We start from the raw sequence: 22,112 nt of genomic DNA, 5'->3' as shown, positions 1-22,112 counted from the left end.
TTTTTCAGAACACTGGTACTTATTTTTCCTCTTAGCTCTTTTTTCAGCTAATCAGTAATAAAAAATTATTCCATATAACTTCATTAACAGCATTAATAGCTTCTCTATAAGCCTTCATGAACTTTCGCTATATTTTTGATCCTTCAAAACAAGTGAACATTTATAAATAAAACACAAACAGAAAATAAGAGAACAATATATAATAATTCCATAAATTTTGTTTTGATGGACAGTATCCTTTCATACATAGGACAGTTCCAATTTACCACATGAAAAATAGCACAAATATCTCATAACACATTGTGACATGGTTGTGATAAAATAAAGCTTTGAGCCAGCCTTGATAATATTTCCAGAATTCAAAACATTAGAGCTACCAGTGGGAGACACTTCCACATTTAAATTTGTTAGATGCTCTAAGTCCATCCTTTGCTACAACTATTATTTTTGCTGTGTCATTTTTTTGTATCCTTCAGGAGTTATTCACAGAAAGTGAACACAAGAAGCAATGGCTGTGTTACATTAAATTTTCAGAATACAGGAAGCTGGCTTTAATATTACCTGGCCAGCACAGACAAATTGGAAACTTAAAAATGTTTAGCACTGTGTTTTGCTCTCAGGCAAATATTTATTTTTAAAGACAGCAGTTACTGATAGACACTATTTACTCTCTTTTCAAAAAAAAAAAAGATTCATTTGAAATCCATAAACTTAAGTAAAAAATTGCATCCTGTGACTATAAGCTATTATTACATTCTTTTTCAGGTTAGTAAAAAAAAGAGATACTGCATCTAAAGTGATTATTTTTTATGATATTACTATGTTTTTTATTATTGTTTTATATATCCCTAAAGAAAGTCAGTGGAGGGAATAATTGCTGGAGTTGTTGACCATCCTATCAGAGAACAATTTAAGAGAACAAGAAAATGGGAACATCTAGCATCGATCTAGCGCTCATCAGAATCAATCTGCTAGTGCTTTGAGAAGGTGCCATTTACAAACAAACAAATAAATAGGGCTTTGCTAATCCATGGCTATGAATCCATATCACAGAACGACATGGGCTTATGGACTACACAAGAAAAAAATAAAAATCATTACCTTTCCTCCCCACCACTCATGGTGTAAATAAAAGGCCAGGCGTTTTATTAATATAAGTGCAACATTAATTTGCAATGAAGCAAAGATTCGCCTCTGCTGTTGCCTCGGTGTTACAGTCAGTGACCGAGAGGCTGGTTTTCACGACACTTGCCTGTCCTCTGTGCCACCTGAGAGCAGTTCCCTGCAAGCCAAAGCAGTGCTCAGGAGTTTAGGAGTTAACCACAAACATTAGAATTCATAATAAAGTCTTATTCCTTGAAAAAATTAAATATGCTAAATTTAGTTTTAAAGCTCATTAAGAAACTTTATCCAAGGATTTTTGGGTCCTGAAGATCCTACAATCCTAGGAACATCTAGGAAATCACTTGGAAGTACAACTTATTTAAACATCAAGGTACAATCAGAAGTGACTGCAAGTCTGCACACCAGCACATGCCTACTTCCCCATGTCAGGACATCACTCAAAATTACAAAGTTTGTAACTTATTTGTTATCTGTCACACATTTTACGTCACTGATTCATCTACTTATCATTCATTACATGAAGGAAGCAAACTGAGGGGAATAATGTCTTAGCATACTAGATGTCAGCTGAAAAAAACTCCTTTCTGTCCATCCATTAGTAGTGTAGGAGTGAGATGCATAATTGATCTGACTTTTCTTTCACATTGTTGAAAAATAGAAAATAACTCTGCTGACATCAACAAACTATTCACTTCTCAGACTTTAATGACAGACACTGATGCAGCTGTCGTCTTTCTTGCGCATGATGGCCTAAAACAACCCCAAATTTAAAGCAAAACAAGAGTCAAAATCACAGGGTAGCACAGATAGGAAGGCTGGTCACTCACGTGCAAACTGAGATGCACAATTTTGGCACAACTCCACCAAAAACATTGGATAATTGAGACTACAGGCCTACTGCCTGTAAACTGAATGTAACACTCTTGCTTTCTGCTGACAGCTCTGAGAAAAAAATACTCCCTCAGTGGTGAGTGATTGGACTCAGCTCAATGTCTTGCGTTACTCTACTTTCTCACAAGAAAATCACCTCCTTCTCCATCTCCTGGCTTGGCAGGTGGCCATGGGGAGCACGTGCAGAGGAGAGAAGAGGAACAGCTCTGGGAAGTGGTCCACCGCCCCTACACCAGTGGCTCCAGTACGCAGGGCCAGGCAAATGTGGTGGCTGAGCAGATTTCAACTTCTGGCACTTTGCTTTCCCCCTTGCTAGTATTCACTGCCTCCCTAGCACAGACAGAGAGCAGGAGCCTGTGCCAAACCATGCTTGGAGATTAAAGTGATTGCACAGTCAAGCTGCCACCACTAACATCTCCCTCCCCCCCAACCTCACTGTCCTAAAGGCAAGAGATTCAGTTAACATCAGGAGAGGCTGTTAGCCCTTTCAGAAAACCCTTCCTAGTACCACTCATCTTCAATAAAAGAACTATGCAATTCCAGAGCAGGAAGCAATATAAAACCTAAAACAATCATCAAGGTCTTATCTACTACTGAGACTGCAAGCATAGGACCTCGGATGGCATCTGTAAAAGCCCTAAAACCTCAAGGTTTGCTTCTCCTAACCTCTTTGACCCTCTTTTTCTCCCCAGACTCTGTCAGTTTGCCCAGGGATGAAGCTTCCAGCAACAGGAATCTACACGGCTTTTTTCATGGTCACAGTCACGTGTTGATATTTTAAATGCAGGTACGTAGGTCAGGACTCTGTTTCTAAGAGCTTCTTCCCGAGCCTGACTTGCCAGTCAGCAGCTTCAGTACGAGAGATAAGTTCTGTTCTTCCACAGAGCAAGCCAGGCACCACAAAAAAGACAAGATGCTTCAATCTGCACACAGAAGTCCCAAGGTTAAGGCAGGCGGGAGCTCTGATCTACAGCGACAGAAGAGAAGGGCAGTAGCACATTGAGTGAGAAAAGTAAAACAGCAGAACAAAACAGTGATGATAAATAAGAAGACCAACTTATTTTCAAACTTTTTTTTTTCCTGGGTCAACGAACAGAGCTCTTCTTTAATAAGTGAATTTTGTATGGTTACTCAGCTTCTTGTGTTGACTTCTGCATGATTTGCATCCACAAGTAGTCCAAAGGGCTGTTTGTGACCCAGGAGCAAAGCTTTCATACGTAGATCATTATCTGTTCTCAGAGGCAGACATCCTAGCACTCTCTTTTAAACCTATTTTCCCTCCCCAAGACCTTTTCTAGGACTGAGAAAGCGACCAAGGGATATCCATACTGTGCTTTTATTTCAACCTTGTCTGTGACCCTGCAGACTGTGTAAAAATCTTGGACAGATACTGCCACCCTTCCCTAAAGCACAAATGAAAATGACTTCATTTACCTGGCATTATGCAGGGCAAAACAACCTCGTGTACACCTTGACACCTCAGAAGGCTGTAAGGATCTGACTGCAATGAGAAGGAAAGCTGAATTTGTGCCCACTTTTGCCACAGCTTATAAGCATTTATCTAATGTGTAAGAACAATTGACACAAATCTAGGGAAGTGATAAGGAGGCTGGGCTGGTTTGTGAACTGTAAAGGACAAAGGGCTGTCTAGTCCTAGAAGAAATTGTTTAACTTCATTCAAAAAAGAAAAAGATGAAGATATAACAGCACCAGTCCAGGCACACAAAACATGTGTCAGACCCACAACATTACATATGCAGTAACTTTAAACAAGTTTTTCTAATATGTGTATCCATACACATATATATACATGTCTATATATATTTTTTTTATATATTCACATATATATACACACACACACACATATGTATATGTAGGCTTGAGGCCAGGCAACAAGCAAAAGGGGCTAGCAATGTTCATATATGAGGAAAAAATCTGATTAGAATTAACTAAAAGTTGCTGGAATGATGGGAAGATTAAAAGGAATGGCTCACACATGCTACAGAATGAGAAGGAAGAGTCTTGGTCTTTTACCTGTTACAGCATCTTCATTACTTTTAACTCAGTGCCACAATAAGGAGGTTATTTTTGCAGTTGCCATGCTCTGTTGTGTGCCTGGGAATAAGCTATGCAACCTCCCCCCCGCCGCCCTTTGGCATGCCATTCTATGAGCCTTCCCCTGGTTCTTGAAATGTGTCAAGGAAACACATTCCAGCTTCTGGGATGCCCAAATTCATCTGGGACTCCTGACACCCTGATGAGTTTGTTTGCAACCCTAATTTATTTGAATCTATTGTTTTGAAGAAAATAGGGGGCCCTTGTGCCTGTTAGGCTTCATTCTGAGATGCTTAAAAATGCAAAGCAAGTTAATCTCAGCAAAGCAAAGGGGTTAGGCTGGAAACAGTTACACACAAAAAAAGGCAGAGAAGCACTAAGTACTAGGATATCCTTAGCTTCTGCCTGCTACCAAGGCTTAGAGAGCTGTAACATGCTGAAGGCAGCTGAGTCTGGCGCCACAGAGGCAGGCATCTATGAGATACAGACCTCCGTATCAGACCAGGGTCAGGCTAAAGTGACATTTTTTCCAGCAACATCTGAGTATGACCAGAATATCAACACATATAAATTAATTTTCAAGCACATTCCCCTTACTTTTTTCCATTATTTAATTTTAGGGGAATATAATACCAATTGTGATGAGACTCATCTGCGAATATGTAAAAAGAAATATTTTTCAGGCCTGTCTAGGGGTTACACAAAGACTTGACATACTGATTTCTCATGCTACAGTGGAGAGAGAACTGAGCTGGAATTTGCCTGTCTTTCCATGTCCCAGGCACCATGACTTTCGTTGTTGCATTTTTCATAGCCTGATTACAATTTATAAATATGTCAGAGAAACCATTATCATTAAGATGCTGTGTTTCCACAGAGACCACACACTTAAAAATAAACCAGCAATATATATTCCTAAGTTGGCACATGGTATCTCCATTTTCCAATACAACTTTGCAAGCTGGGGCCCACCATACTTAGCACTTATCTGCTTAATTTGAATCAGAATAATAAATTTTAGATGTTTGAGGATTAAAGTTGCAGCTGATTAAAATAAAATAAAATTAAGAGATGGGTGAGCTTTATCCCAGATGAGAAAATCCCACTGGAAAACTAAACAAACTATTCCTTAAACTTCCAATTGCAACATGCAGAATGAACAAGTCATGGCTGATTTTAAGCTGAAGCATTCTTGCTGCACATTTCAAAAAGGTAGAATTCAATTTTTGAGTTTGAAACAAGAAAAAGAAAAAAAGGAACAGACAAATTTCTTACTAAAAGGACCTGTTTTGTTTAATGTAAGATGACTCAGAACTGAATTTCACCTTAATGGATGAAAAAGAAGTAAGTGTTAACTAAAATTGGTCTTCGCCCATGAAAGAAAATCACAGTCAGCATACATCTACACTGTGTACCCAGAATGCAAAATCAACCATAATATATATCCCAGGGAAAAATTTAAAAAGCCATTTCTTCCTCAACTTAGAATGGTTGTTAACAAAACTACTAAAAAATTTCAAGAACTATAAACTTGGAATTACTCATACACTACTGGAAACCTCCAAACCCCACCATTTTATATATGAGAAGAAGAAGAAAAAAGTATTGCCAGTAAAAAAAAATCCTACTCAAAAAGGAGACCTAGTTACAAGAATATAGAGGAAATCAATATTTAAAGAAAGGAAAAATTGAAGAAGTAGTTAAGAAGTGTGAGCAACTTGTACCGCAATTTAAAAACTCAGTGAAATCTCAACAGGCAAAATAATTAAGGACAATAAGATGGAATTTTTAATAAGAACAAGAAGTGCCTGACAAAGTATTAAATACATTTCAAGATACAGACAGAAATCATAAATAACACCAGAGAAAAGTTAAAATGTTCAGTAGATATTTACATTTTATAATGAGAATTATAAAATGAGAATACATCTATTCTATATAATATGAAATATTGCAAAAAAGTTTAAAAAGGCCACATCTGCCAAGGTTAAACATGGGCATAAATAATCAACAAGTCTGGTTAACTTACCCGCACCCCCATAAAGCCTAAAATTGCTTAGCTGAAGGGTTCTCCAATTCATTAACATTTATAAATTATTTTTATTATAATAAATCATGGAAAACTGGAACAATTCCAACAGATGGGAGCACTGCCAAGAAAAAGAAAAATCCTGGGGCCGGAAAAGAAAACCCTGCAACATGCAGCTTCAAAAACTTATATCATCTCAATTTATTGAAGATTGACTCAAAAGATGTTGATCACTGCGCAAAAATGATCTGACAGTAGACAGATTTTTATTCTGTAGCAATTTCAAGCAGGAAGATAAACACTGGAATAGCTAACTATACGGGCTGAAGGACGCTCTCAGCATGAACTTTTCTAGATGGTATTTTTTTCTAAACCATATTCCTTACTGCAGCTTCTTAGGCTGGGAGCCTTTGCAGCCAAATCCTCCAGCTAGGTGGCGGGTCCCTCTGACCTCAGATTTTGTGGAAAGGGCCCCTAGAGTCTTCAAAAGCCTTGATGCTGTTGTGCCGATGGGCACAAGCATGCAGTCATCACGCAAACAAACCATCACCACAGTCACCAGGAGGATGAAAGCAGGATTCATCCCATGGAGATTAAATGGGTGTTTGCAGATTCTTGTGATATCTCTCAGAACGAATGGAAAATCTGAAAATTAATTAAAAGCACAGCTTCTTAGCTGAGACCTTGAACGTGGCATTTCATCTGGAGCTAATGTTTATGAGAAATTACACTCTCCCCACCTTGGCAAAAGGCTATGAATTTGCAATTAATAATTGTGCTGCTGTTAATCTTTGAATGAAGTGGAACATAGTCATTAAATGGAGAAAGCCTTCTAAAAGTACATGCATGCGGATGAGTACAGACTCCTTTCAGGGGATGAAATGGGAAAAGTGGCAAGAAATGTTTTTAAAGGCTTTTTACTAAAATGTTCCTATTCTGGTCACGAATAAACACTTGAGGGTCCCCCAAATGAAGCCTCTCAGAGTCAGCTGCAGCAGTAGCTAAGCCTGCTCCTGCCCCATCCTTCTGGAGCCATGTCTGCTTTTCAGTTATAGCAGATCAGAGCACACTGTCATGATTTCAGTTGTCCCCATCAGCAGCTCAGGCTCAGTCCTCTGGCATTTCCATGAGCAGGTCATGAGGTACAGCATGTTTCTGTTGCCACTTGTTGAGGCTCAGGGTAGAGAGATAGGGGAAGTAGCACAGGTAGTTTGGAGCTAAATCCAGCACAGTAGTCTGTCTGGGATCTTAGATCTTCCCTTACACTGCTTTTGGTCCAGTGATGAGGCAGCCTCAAGCCAGGGTGAAGGACCATTAGGGAAACAGGCTCAGTTCCTACCACCAAGGTGCACAGTGAAGATCAGTTTCCCAGAGACACTCTACCTAGATTATCTCCTTTCTCTGTATTTTCCCATTGTCTGACACCACCAAAACCAAAGAAGCATGAGGCTCTCGCCCACAATTTGCTCTGGAAGCCCTTGTAACAGCTAGGGGCTCACACCAGTGTCTGCCCAAGAGCCCAGGTTTGACACTCAAGGTCCTCCTGACAGCGCTGGTGCAGAGCTTCAAACCCAGTCTTTCCTGGTATGCTCTTTTTCTCGCTTTTAAAGTAACCCTCCTGAATATCATCTTCATGGAACTTCCTTCGGAGATGTAATGGGCTAGGAAGAAGGAAGTTTCTACCTTAGCCTTGATTCTAACTAAAACCCCCATGATCCTCAAACCTCCCAAAAGCTTTCCGAGTTAATTTTACAGGCCCTGTTAGAACCAAGTTCCTCCTTCAGTGTGAAGAGGAAGCAATTTTATCTACTTATTATCCTCACTGTTGCATGAAGTGGGGAAAACACACTGACTTCTTTAAACAAAATGTGAGAAATTAAAAGTGGCAAGTGGCCAAGTTTAGCCCTCCATAAGCCTTTGATTTGGCTACATATTTGGAACCACGTAAGTAAAGCAAGAGCCTAATCAGGTGCCACACTCCTACAAAACTTAATGGGGAGCAACCAAGTGCAAGTGAGTTCATTCAGCGGTGCAATGGGAAGTGAAGTTGAAAATATTTATCAATCACTTTCTTGAAGAACACAGAGTAATGGACAACTTTTCTGAGTTTGATAGGCATTTCTTTTCAAAAGACAATTTTTTACCTAGGAATGTGTGCTTTTACTGAAGAAAGTATTCTTGCTTTTTAATGACTTCAGCATTAGACATAGAATTTTGACATCGGTATAATTACTACACTGCCAAAGATAGGATCTCCAGGTTCATGGAGATAGCTTCCACGTTTCAGAGCCTAGAAAGTCCTAATGCTCCCTGATAGTACCAGGAGAAAATCTTTTAGCATCATGTGTAAAATGTTTTAGTCATTCCCCAGTGAACATCACAAGTTATACAAGAAATATCTAACAGAGGAAATGAATGAGGAACCTATATCAAGACCATTAGAAAGTGAAATTTTAGTTTTGGTTAATTTTGTTGGGTAATACAAATGAGCCTTTTGCTTGTGATAGGAATGTTTTATTGATTCCACCCACTCTGGAGGCAGCTTGACAGGATTTAGAGAACAATGTAACTGTGGCTATAGCATTATCATCTCTTCAGAGGAAGCCTATCTCTTTGTGTTCGTGCTGTATCTGTGTTGCCTGGTCTGTAACCGTTTCTCACTCCTATGGTAAATTTTATAACAGAGTAGGTAAAGACTAAGATATGCCTCTATGGAGGATTCGATTAAGTCATCCTTCCCAATCCTTCTATGGAAAGATTATAACACTTCAACAAACTGATTTTCCACACCTTCACATAAGGGCTTTTTTCCTCCTGCTTCAAAAATCTTGTCAGCTGAAACAAGTGCATTCTGCTTTTACATACTCATTCGTTAACATGCATTTGTAGGCAGTTAATAGTTATTAGCCTGCATCGTGCAATTTAGACCTTTAAAAGGACATCTGCACTGTGCTAATACAAGAGTAAGGCTGTTTTATTTCTCATCTCATTTGTTAAAATATAATAGAAGATTATTATGAAGATTGATGGAGATGATCTCCAGCTTAATTGTTATAACCAAATGATCATTGCACACTGATCCATAAAATACAAGGTGTATCAAGTCAGAAAGTATGCACAGATTTTGCAAGGCCAGAGCAAATCACATTAACTGTGGAGAAGCAATTGATTATTTTCACTGACTGGCCTTTTCATAAGACTCAACTTTCACTTACATACAGCCACAGAATGACCAGAACTTTTAAAATTCCTATCCTGACTGGACTCCCTTAGCCAAAGTAGTAAGGGGAAGACAGAAAGGAAAAAGAAAGAAACAACAGAAAGCTGGCCAGTAAATCACAAATCGGGTCCCTGAGGAAAACTGGGCAAACACAGTTAATTTCTAATATATGCTCCTGACAACTGCAAGTAGAGTAGCCCAATAGAAGAGGACAAAGAGGGAAACAGCTGGTGCTAAGGACTCAAAATTCAGATTACACATGTTTTGGTAAGATTTTAATTTTCTCTAGTTTGCTCCTGTGGACTAAGCACCCACTTATCTTCCACTAAGTTTCAGCTGACAGGAATTCAGCTCGTGCTGTCACACCACTTGGCAAGGGGAAGCAAAGCCTGGTAGGCAGGGATGATGAAGTCATTCACCTTAAAGTGAACTCCTGATCCAAACCAAAATGCTAATGCGGATGTTCCCAGTGTTTTGATATACAGAGACACAATGGACAGTGTAGCAGAACAATGATAATGCTGCATTTACAGTCATCCACATGCTACATTACCATGATTTCTGCAATGATGGTGACAGTAGTATCTGTCCTGCATGCTTTATCTTTGCTTCCACTCTGCTAGCACGTGGGTGTTATCACTGTACAGCCTTTCTCTTCCAGGAGAGGGGAGGAGGGGATGCTCAAGGTGCACCAAGTTCTTCTCACTTTTCCTTTCTGCCTCTCTATCAAGTGCCCACCGGTAAAGCACGTTAGGTTTGTGCTGGCACAGCACAGCTGCTGCTTGGGAGAGCCAGCCAAGCTCTTGAAGGGAACTACCACTTGCGAGGAAGTCCCATACTTGAAAGGCACAAGAAGGAAGATTATCCAGCTTCCACCTTCTGCAAAAGCAAACAGACAGATCCCTCCTCTCGCCCGTGACCTCTCCCCTCCCAGGCTCCACAGACGCCAGCCAGCCCAGCAAAACACCCGCCAGAACAGCATAATGGCGATCTGTGGTCTTGTAGCCTGGGAGAGAAGGCGGGAGTGTCACTGTCACGGAAGATTGGAGTGGCACTCTCCATCACTAGGGGACAGTCAATTTTCTCCAAGCAAGATGTAGACAACTCATGAGAACGAAACAAAAGGACTTTGTTTCCGTTGAGCAAGGTGACTTTCTTACCTAGAAGAGGAACAGTTTTTCACATGGGCTAATCTGGAGCAAGTACCATTTTTATCTAAGGCATGTGTTACAAACCGCCTAATGTAGCTAATATAGCTGGTTTCCATAGTGCACTTTTCTGTAAAGCATTTAAGTAACTAGGAGCTAGTCGCGAGAAACAGTGAAGTAAAATTTAATGCAGAATCATTCAAAACTCACTATCAATTCTCCTTGATGGACATACCTTCATCTGAGGAGGGAGTGGGAGGAGGGCTTAAAAGCCATTTTATTAGAGACGAGTACCTTTTTATTCCCACCTTCCTCTCTGAGCTTTCCTCTTGCTCGTAACACACCACAGCCACAGATGGGGCCTGCTACCCACGAGACCTGGCACACCACCACACAAGTCTTATCTGGCCTTCTTACAGAGTTCAGCCTGTATCGGTCCTCCTGGAATAGCATCTCCTGGATTTACACCTTGATGAACCGACCTCCTCCACCTTTTAAAGACTCTGTGAGTCTGGAATAACCGAGGTGTCCACCCTGTTTTTAGTTACAGCATCCTTCTTTTGAAATAGAGGCCAAAGAAGTCAAGGAACAGCACTCTCTCAGGGTAGGCAGCAGACTCTGGGCTTCTAAATGACAGCCCATGTAGAAAAAAAATAAAGGTGCAGTACACAGGACATAGCTATCAAAAAAATACGTATCCTATGTACCAATGTTATACTTCCTGATTCTGGTCACATGGGTGATGATGTTTTCCATCAGCAACACATTCTGTAAATACCTAAATGCATTGGCAAATGTGGATCAAATTTCCATGTGAACAAAATGCAATTAACTGTTCAGCTTAAAAGACTCACCTGGTTGAAAATGGCAGCTTTATTCAGCTACCCACAGTAAGCAGACTCATACCGGGTATTGCAACTAACGTTCGTTTTTTCATAATTTAAAAGGTACTACCTCACCGATTTACCACTTAAGTTTATAATTCACTAAACTTGATGCAGATTTAAAAGCTGTATCTGATAGAATCATCTACTGAATAAAATTAATGAAATTACTTTCACACACAGCCTGGCACTGCTTTAGCTTTAAAATTTAATGAGAAATCCCACATATTAACTCATTTTATTGTCGTATATGATGAAAAAAAAAAAGTCCGAAGGCTTTTGAAAAGGATAGCTTTCAGAATCAGTTACAGTTCTCATGAAAGGCTCTGCAGCAACTGATCTGGAGTCTGCAAGTCCTTTTCCCACCTTCCCTTCAAAAATCAGGTGCAGCATGGGGGCACAAGAGCACCAGCTCCCTATGCACAGTGTTCACAATATTCTTCCCCAGTGTCTCTGCCCATCAACTGGAGTACCACATCTAGGCATGGGAAAATAGCTGGCTTCATCTCCATGCACATTCCTGCCCTCTTTGCTTGTAAAACCAAAAAGGTTATAAATAGTGATGGGGAGTATGTGACATGGACACCTGTGGGGTTAAGACCTCAGATTATTTCACAGGTTGCTGAACAGCCGCCTAAAATATCCTTTCTCACTCACTCCCCCTGAAATTTACACAGAAGAGATAAGCTTAAGCCAGCAATCTAGAAGAGATCTGAATCTTAATAAGCAAGAAGCAGCACTGCTTTTCCTTAAGGAAAATCTGCGAAGACAAGATTTTTCTCTCTGGATGGGAGAGCATATGGAGAAAGCCACTACATTGGTTAAGGGCTTAAGGAAAAGGATGCTTCGCAAATAACATATTTAGCATATCACAATGGTGATGTTGCCAAGGGCAAATAAATGTTCAGTGAAATCAGTATCTATGACAGCTGATACTATCCATGTACTTGAAAGCTAAAAGACTCCCTTGCAAGAGGGTGCTTCACAGCTGTATTTCATCCATCTTCCCCAAAGCTCCTAAGAGCCTCCAAGGATCTCCATGTAGCAACCTGTTCTCAGTGGCCCCACCAATGTGTCACGTTACTCGCCCTACAGCATGTCTTTTGGGCTGAGGCTGGGAGCAGTATGCAAAGCAGCAATTAAGCTGTGTAAATGGGACAAAAGTGGATGTTGAATGTGAAAAACTGAACGACGAGTTCTTCACGGCCATGAAGCAATTTGATCTGTCTGAGGAAGTCTGCTGCAGAAAGCAGATTTAAGAGGAGAGAGTCACACACAGATGGGGGAGTGCAAGCAAAGCATTTCTCTGACTGGAGAGCATCTGGCATACCATTAAGCTACACTTAAATAACTAACAAGCTAAACAAAAGTTTTAAGTAGCGCATGATGTGTGTCTTTTGGAAGGACCTGAAATGTGACAGCTGAAGACAAGTCACAGGATGTCAAACTACTGGAGATCCAAAGCTGTCCAAACAGATGCTTAAACTGTAGCTAGAACCAGAGGAAAACAAAAAAACAAGCACAGAGACTGTTCAAGTCAAAATGATGGATATGATGGAGAACTGGGCCTGCTAATATAAAGACAGAGAAATAATTAATGTATTGCAGACTACAGCACTTAACAGAGAGCAAGAAGGCTGAGTAACTGAACTTTATATCATTATATTTTACCAGGCTTTAAATTTTACCCTTCTCTAAGACTAGATGCAACTCTGCTTACCCACTACCAGATAATTTTGCCTCTGGGCACAAAAATTGGACAGTTATCCCACAATAACTAAGTCTGCAGTCCCCTAAGTCTTTTACATAGAACTGATGTTTACGCTACTTTTGAGAAACAGAGAGGCGAAACAGCTTTTGTGTAGCTCTGGAGTCCTTTGCAATTCCGCATCTCTCTCAGACCCTGAGGAATGAGTCTCTGGATTTCTTTTCTCATTTGTTACAAAAAACCTAACACCTTTCTTTTTTCCTGGCATCTTCCACATTTACTTTCATTACCTTGTAAAATACAGCCACAAAAGGAGGTGGACTGTGATCCTCTTCCATACACTACTGAATTAGGAGGAGTTTGGCTCAGAGGATGGTCAGTGTACTACATGTGGTCATAAGAAAGCCTGATATCAGTTCAATTAACATTAATAAGAAGAACCCCCCACACACACACTCAGACGAGAATAATTTGTAACTAGGTATAGCTGTGCACTTGAAAAAGAGGCGCAGGTAATGTGTTTGAGGACGTTGCCAAAGAAGTCAAAGAATATTTCCCCGCTGCTTACATTATTTTAAATATAACACAATTCTTAAAACAAACTTTTGGACAGAAAGAATGTTTGGCTGTAGCCTGTATTTGTATTTCACCTGTATTAAGCAGACTAGCTTACAGTTGGCTAAAGACTGTCACCCCAAAATGCAGCAGCTCTTAATTTGAAGATGTCCCATCCTTGCCTTTGTTGATTTGTGTTCACTTCCCCAGTGGTTAATAACAGCTAAATAAATATAATAATAAAAAATGCCTGCCTAATACTTAATTTGAGCTTGTCTCGTTGAGTTTCCAGCTAATAGTTCTTATTGTGTTTTCCTCTGCTAAATTGAGGAGCTCTTCTGTATCCATTTGTTGTTTCCATGGAGCATTTATACACTAATCAAGCCACTTCTCAGTCTGCTCTAGTATAAAGAACAACTTGATCTGCAAGTGTCTCATTACACAGCTTTTTCTCTTCCCCTTGAGTAATTAGTATTGCTTTCTTCCTCATACTCTACAATTTCTAATATCCTTTTAAAAGGTATGAAATGGAAACAATTTTCAGGTTCTGACTGTTGTACTTACACAGAAAATCACCTTGCTGCTTCCATACTTTCTTCTTCCCATATGTCCAAGATGCACACTAACTTTCCTGCCATTGTAGGGACTCTCACACTGATCAAATGCTCCCTCTAATCTCTTTTTCAGAGTCACTGCTTTCCTTTCCCCCCTATTCTGTTTATGTTGTTCTGTGTTTCTAGACACATCATTTGGTTTCTTCTCATATTAAAATGCATTTCATTTAAATGGACTCTGTTGCTTAATATTCCTGATCTCTGTGAAGCACTGCCTCTTCTTCAGTCTTTGGCAGAGCACCTCTCCAATACACTTATAAATGTTAGGAGCAGGAATTTAACTGCTAGATATGTTAAATATTGAATTCGGTGTTGACCTCTGCATAGCCTCCCTCTAAGAGTATCTTCCTTGACTGATTACTCCTCAGTAAATTGTATTTTTCAAAATTTGCCAATTATTCAGTATTTTACTTATGTAACGTTCTCCATTGAAAATATGAAGGGCGTTTTCTGCTCCCATGGCAAGACTGGCAGAGACACTTTTAGCTGTCTCTTTTTGCCTTCCTTTATAGTGTTACATATGATGCACTTACTAGGGACCATCCAGGCATTTTCATCTAATGAAATCTCTCCTGTTGTGCCAAAGTAGGACATGGCTGAAGCCCAGTGTAAGTCTTGCTCTCCTCCCATGCACCAGCGTGGGCTTGTGACATCTCACCAAGTGTCTAAGGTCCACCCACCTCCAAGTGTAGGGACAGGGTTCCATGGTCTGAGTGGTCCTACTCAGTCTTTTATCTCTGGTTTAAGCCAGATTCCTATAAACTGTCCTTACTTCTATATATTTACCTAGTTTGTATGGCTGAAGAGGAAAGAAGTGGAGATGTATGAGAAGACCATATGGCCATCTTGGCCATCAAAGACAGAATTATGCTCTGGCTTTCAAGGACTGTGTTACACCCTCCCAGGGCAGAGCCACAGCAGGACTAACGTGGGTCAACGTGTGTTGCCATGAAACCACCACCCCAGGAGCTGTACTACGCAAGAAAATATCTACAGACACTGTGCTCGAGGCCTGCTGTATCCAACTGCCTAAAAGTGCTGCTTAATCACAGCCTAATCTATGGGGAAAGTCATCTTAAACTGGGATCAGGTCTGTCTTCTACTGGGATCTTCCAATAACATCAAGTGCAAACATGTTGAAAGGCTCTCCTTAATTTTCAGAACGAAATCTGAGTGATCCCATCCAGCCTGTCACCAGCATATGAGAAACACGAGGAATGAGACAGACGCCTTGCCTGCCAGCAGTCTCCTGCTCCCTGGTCACTCCCAGAGGGCTGCTAATGCCAGTGAAAATTCACGGAGTTACAGTCACACCCATTTCATCAATCTTGGATGTTGCTAAGCTGTACCTAGGGATCCTCCATCTGAGCTACAGGCATAAACCAGAAACCACATAAATGTACACAGCCGCTTTTTAATAGATGGATATACCCATTAGAGGTAGATTCTGTCCTTCTAGCAAGTTCCTGGAATAGCCCTATCTCTGGATTTGGGAAACATGCCCAATCCCTAACCTTTTAAGCAGCTCGCTTTATTACCTGTCAGCTATCTAATAAGTCTTGTACAACATGGGCATAAACACCACGTTAATGGTATAGTAACACAAACACTTCTCTGCTAGCAAAGCTGGGTCAAGAAGTTCCCCCGCCGCTTGGGCCAGCTCCAGCTTTAGCATTTCTTCACTGCACCAGCCTGACTGTCTGAGGCACCGCACTCTCGGCGAGACTGCTGAAGTTACCAGGGTAAAAAACAAAACAGAAAAACCTGTTCCATTGCAGTCTCTTCCTCTCCAGCAAGGAAAAGGGGGTGGAGAGGGCAGGCAGAATAGAAATAGAAATTTGGAAAAGCTTTTCCAAGTATTAAAATAGAAGAGGGCAGAAAATACTTGAACTGACTTTGCCATCTTTACCAAGAACTCACACTCGTAACTGTGCATAGAGAAACACATATCAACAGAGGAAACCATTCTCCCACCTGTGTTAAAGCAGTCAGAAGTCCTGCCAGAGACAGCCTAGAAGATAGCACACATTCAAACTGTAACAAAACTACAATTTAACGTTCAGGGCAATTCAATTTGAGATTTGGCTTAAGGTTTTCTCAACACAAAAGGAAACAATTATAGTTATAGAATAACAGCATGACTGAATTATTAGGGCAACAGCCTGGATGAGAGAAGAGCTCCCAACCGGTTGCCGCAGACACCACCAGCTCTGCTGACATGAGGCAACCAGGAACAACCAACAACGAAACCATCAAGAGTAATGTGACTTGGCTTCACCGCGCTAAAACTCCTGCTTAGAGAGTCGATTTCAGAAGTCAGATGGCCTTAACCCAATTTAAAGTAGTGAAAGTGAACTGAATTAAGAATCCTTCAGTCCAGAATAAATCCCCAGATGGTTGTCATCCTGTTTACAGGAGAACAGGAGTAAAGGAGTCCGCGGCTCTTTTCATTTCATGCAGCCTCATCAAAATTCCTTGCTGCACTGATCAAGTTAAGGTCAAAGATTTGTGACCCCACTGCTCTGCAACTTGCTAGAAATTTGCTTAATTTTCATCCCAAATTTATTCATGGCCATTTTATTCCAATTTATCCTCATAACAACACTGTCCTTTGGGTTAAATGGCTCTTCTCCCGCTCTGCTCCATGTATTCTAGGCAATACCTTATCTTCTTGCAGCCATCATTTTGCTAGATGAACGAGCCAACCTTTTTAATATTTCTTTCAAAAGGAGAATAGCTTTCCACCAAACTTTTTCCAAAAGTCTCCCCTCTCCTGCTCTAATTAGAGTTCAGCTTCCTTGGGCCTGGATGACCAGCACTGCACACAGAATTTCAGACATTATTTCACTGTTGCCCTGGATGAGGAAATCCATTTTAGAAATTAACTTAGATTTACGCATTTAATATTTACTTTTATTATCTGCACCAAGAAACTTAAAAAATACCAAGATAATTTTTTGAGCTCATACCTCAGTATTTTGACACAAATCTAGGAAAATTAAGACTTGAGAATGTTTTCCCTCATGCTGCATTCTGAGGCAACAAGGTCTGAATTGGAGACTAATGAAAATCTCTCTCTCTCTATGTTGTGTCCTGGTGTCCACATTGTTATGTCAGGACCAAATAATTCATACCACATACCTTAAATAATACACTTGACAAAGAAATAACATGCTGCTTAGTCTCAATAATCTTTTCTAAACATCCTATTCAGGGTTATGGGTAGGTTATAAAGATTGTATCTGTCTTCCAGAAATTGAAAATCTGTGCTAAAAACCATAATGGTTATGGAATACAAGACACTGTAGCAGTCCTTAAAGCATACTTAATTTTATCTCTATATTTAATTATTGCTTTTCAAGATTTTTACTAGGCTCTCCAATTGCTGATGCTTTGTTCTCATTAAAGTGATAAAATGAGTCAACTGTTACTACTTTAAATTTTGTTAAGTAGCCCCAGGATGGTGCCAACAGTTACGCAAAGCTTAATGGCCAGAATGTATTTATTTATCTGCTTTGTTTCTTGACTGCTATGAATGTAAACTGCACCTGTCATCTAAGCAACAATCTTATAAACTATTTTCAATGGAACAGGGCTTTATGATTTTGGGTGGGTTTTTTGTTGTTTTTGTTTTATGTTCTGTTTTTTGTTTGGGTTTGTTGTTTTTTTTTTTACAGTAAGACCTCTGGGTCCATATGACACATGGGGGTGTGTGTGCACATGCTTGTGCGTGTATCTTCAGCTCAGATAGTAACTTGTGAAAAAGCAGGTCTGTCTGAAGAAAGAAAGAGTGCTATTCTAATTTATACCACTATGAACTTAGAATGACTACTGAAAAAGTAATTGGATAGAAAAAACATGTACCAGTTTAGCCAAACATTAATTCCATTCCTATGCAACTGAATGGTCACCTTTTGAAATTTGAGATGCTGAATCCCAGGGCTGCCATTTTAGAACTGGCAGAGCAACTTTTGTCCAAGACACTAATATTTTACAAATATTAGTTGTCAAAATATGTCTGTGTAAAAATTACTACCCCATCACCACACAAATATTTTTCTCCCTCAAACAGAGGAAATGCAGGCAGGCTCCACAAAGCAAGCTCTAACAGAGGTAGGACAAGACTCCTGGAGTCTTGTCTACCGTGGAACCACCTCCTCAGAATGAACTCCATCACATCTTGCATATATGCAAGCAAAATTAAAGCCTAAACTACTTTCTTAACTTCAAATTCTTAGCAATTCAATTGTCTGAAGGACTGTTGGGGTTTTTGAGTTACCTGTAGGAACAGATATCTTCAGTCATCTAAGTCAGTAAAGGGGAAAGAAAAATAAAAAGCTATTCAGTGAGAATTTATATTTGCACTCAGTTGTCTCATCTACATTCACTTGTACAGTATAATTGAATAAGACCTGGCAGTTAAAAAAGTCTTCATAAAAATTAATATCACAGCTTCATATAAATTAATTTTTTGGTTGCTTCTCCTGTCTTCTTGAATCAGATTTAGCCTGCTGGAAAGGTAACAAGAATGCTCTTTCATGTTGAGCTATGTGCACAAGGCACTAAAACTCAGCTTTGTGAGCATCCTGAATAAGAACAATTACATATTTCATTTTATTTTTAAATCACAGCATGTCAAAATGAACCACGTAGAAGAGCAGAGACTCATTTCTTCATGCCTAACAGTAATCACTAACTTTGTCTCATTTCCATTTGTGCATACATTGTGTGAAACAGAGAGGCAGATAACAGCAGCTCTATATTCCACGACGGCAAACTTTCTTTTCTACTTACTAGATGCTCTAAATAGAGCACCTGAACTCCAGAAGTCAATTTATACCACTGTCTTGGTTTCCAGCTGGGTTGAAGCTTTAGGGCCTAATTTTGGTCACCCTCCACACATGCAACTCTCTTACAAGTTAATGCAAGCTTTGATACGAGAATTGAGATAAAATACTGGACTAATGCCTAGCTTACTACACTTCAAAGAGTGGCATTTCAGCTAAGGGAGCAGAGAAAAATATACCTACTCCAAACACAGTAGTCATCTTCCATTTAGTAGACCAGAACTTTCACATCATTACTGAGAAGAAAATTCTAGCTACCCTCAGTAAAAAGGAAATAGCACAGTTGCAACCCCAAATATTTGTGGTTTCTAGGATGCTTAGAGAACGTAGCCAGCAGTGGGCAAATCCTAATGCTGTATTTCTTCCAAAAAGTAAGTGTACTTGCCATATCTATATATAGACATATATGTGTATATCTATTTGAAAGAAAGCTTTTTAAAAAAATGTAAAAAGTTCCCCCCCCCCCCTTGTAAGCAGGACAAAGATTGTGTAAACTGCTCCCTGTGCCATCAATCACAGCTGGAGAACAGGAATGCTGCTGACAGCAGTTGCTATTCTTTTGATACACCAGATACATGCCTCGCATTCCCGCAGCAGCTGACACCACAATTAGTCCTTGTATGGCCAAAAGGGGGTGGGGAAGGAGGGAGTTCTTCTGGAGAACATTTGGTTTCCATGGCTAAACCTAGTTTCTTCTACCGCAGTACTGTCAGCCATCCGAATCATGAAGTCTTTATACTCTAATTCCATTCATACGTATCTTTTGCCTTTTAGTAAAGATTTCCGAGAGAGGAACACTTAATGAGATTCAACCTTGTTTTGCGAAACTTCATGCCAGTGAAACGGGGGGGGGAAGTTCTCTCAGAGTCAAGTTACCTAGTACAAGTATCTAGTCTACTGAAATCGGGAAAAGTTTTGCCTAGTAAGTTTATTGGCTTTCATTTTACACTTTCCTTGTTTGAAAATCTTTTCTGACTCAGGGTAGTGCAGAAGACTTGAAGGTTTACTAAATGCTTGATTTTGTATAAAGCCATACACAGCAGCAGAATTTGTGTAAAGAAACAATGCTTGTTGCTTACTAATAGAACTTGACATGTGTTTTTCTCTTAACATAAAATCATTCCAGTGATCACAACAATTTCATAATCTCCAATATCCAAAAAACATTAAAGGCTCTGTCTGGTCTCCAGTAACAAGATTTGAAAATATGTCCATAACCAAAGTACTCTATAGACTTTAAATAGGGATATAAATATACATATATTTAGACAAATCACAAACTGGTTCAAAAGTTTTATGTTAAAGACAGAGAGATGCATGAAAATTCATGTTATTTTTTGTTAAGTAGCTAAAAGTTGCATGTTAGCACACCTGCGGATATTTCTATTGTGTTATGATGAATGAACAATTTGTGCCTAGAGGTCAACATCTTTTCCATTCACCGCAGTTGGAACAGAAGTTGAGTAGGCTGATGCAGAGCTGCCAAGACTGTTGTTTCCCCTGCAGGCTACATAATTTTTGCCTTTTTCAGAAGCCAAAAGGGAAGGCAGTGCAATCTATTGGTTTGCCTCCAGCTCAGAGCTCAAGATGCATTGGGAGTTTAATGATTTGTGTGCATTACGGAACAGCTTCGTCACTGGTATGTTTTAAATAAAAGTCATGTTCTGCTTCCCTGACTTAACACATAATTTGATTATCCAAATCCAGATTTCCCAGGGGCTCTCATAAGACATTCCAAACAAACATTTCACTCTTTTTCCTCTTATGCCTGCATTTTTCATGCTATCCTATTCAAGGCTGACATTTGCTATGAGAACAACCAGAAGGTACCTTTCTGTCCAAGCGGAGAAAGAAATCATTTCTGCAGAATCCTTACCCCTCCATTGCAAACCCAGACCCTGTTATTGCTAGCCCTGTGAATAATCACACACAGCTCTTAAATAATTTGATCCTCTGCTTTTACATTGCATGTTTTTAAGGCTGGAGGATAAACTGGGACAAAACTAACATTTATTTCCCCTTCTTCTCATTTGTACTCTTCCTACTGACCATGATGAGAGAGAACCATGTCTGAAATACAGCATGCAGGCTTTATTAGTTCTTATTTGAATTCTTACATGGTACATGATATTTATATCCTAGGCTCTCCTTAAGAAGATATGCTTATCTCTACACCACTCAAATACAGAAATGCATAGTAAAAACTAGATTTTGCATTCTATTCTCTATTTCATCCCCGTTCAATATTAATATATTAAGCAAATATTACTATAGAGTTAGTATGATCAAATGGGTAGAGCTGTAGGTTACATGTGGGCAATCTGCCATCACATCACAGCTGGGCTGCTCTGGCAGTGCGCTCCACCATTGACTAGTTTCTTGCAGGGGAGCATTTTCCACCAAGAGTTCCTTCTACCTGAGCATCTGAAGGTGCTTCACAGGCCTGAAGTCAGTCAGGGCTCTGCTCCTCCTTATTTTAAACTCGCTGTTTGTTGAAAGAAGGTTGAAAGAGCTGTATAAGTACACTGAAAAGGATTTTCAGAAACACTGTATACAGGTGTAGAAAAGTCAGGGCACAACTGACCTGCCCAGCAAACCAGCGGCCAAGCTAGCAGACACCTTTGCAGTCCCCTACTCCAGCAGCGACTCAGCCTATATAACCGCTGCTGAGGGTGTGCCGGGCTCCCCAGACTAAACAGCAGAGTTGGTATGAATTTCACCTGTCGAAAGAAAACACTTAGGGTGAAGCACTGGAAGCTGCCCAGAGGCAGCAGCCAAACTAAGCCCACATCTCCTCGGACAGAGCTCACTAGAGGGAGCACACACACCGCTGCCTCCCCTTGCTATCACTGCAATCTGCTGAAGGGGACCGGCTCGAATTTTCAAGTCTCCTCAACTGCTGAAAGCGAAATGAAAATAATAAATCCTAATGAATAGACATAAAAATCACCATTGCAATTTTCTGGGGAGGGTTTTCCTTTGAAGAAATTCGGTTTTAGAAGCAAGTCTGATTGTTCTGACGGGAAAAATACAATA

The sequence above is a fragment of the Gymnogyps californianus genome, chromosome 1 (assembly GCF_018139145.2).
Source record: "Gymnogyps californianus isolate 813 chromosome 1, ASM1813914v2, whole genome shotgun sequence".
Lineage (NCBI taxonomy): Eukaryota > Metazoa > Chordata > Aves > Accipitriformes > Cathartidae > Gymnogyps > Gymnogyps californianus.
Note: the sequence above shows the minus strand (reverse complement) of the source record.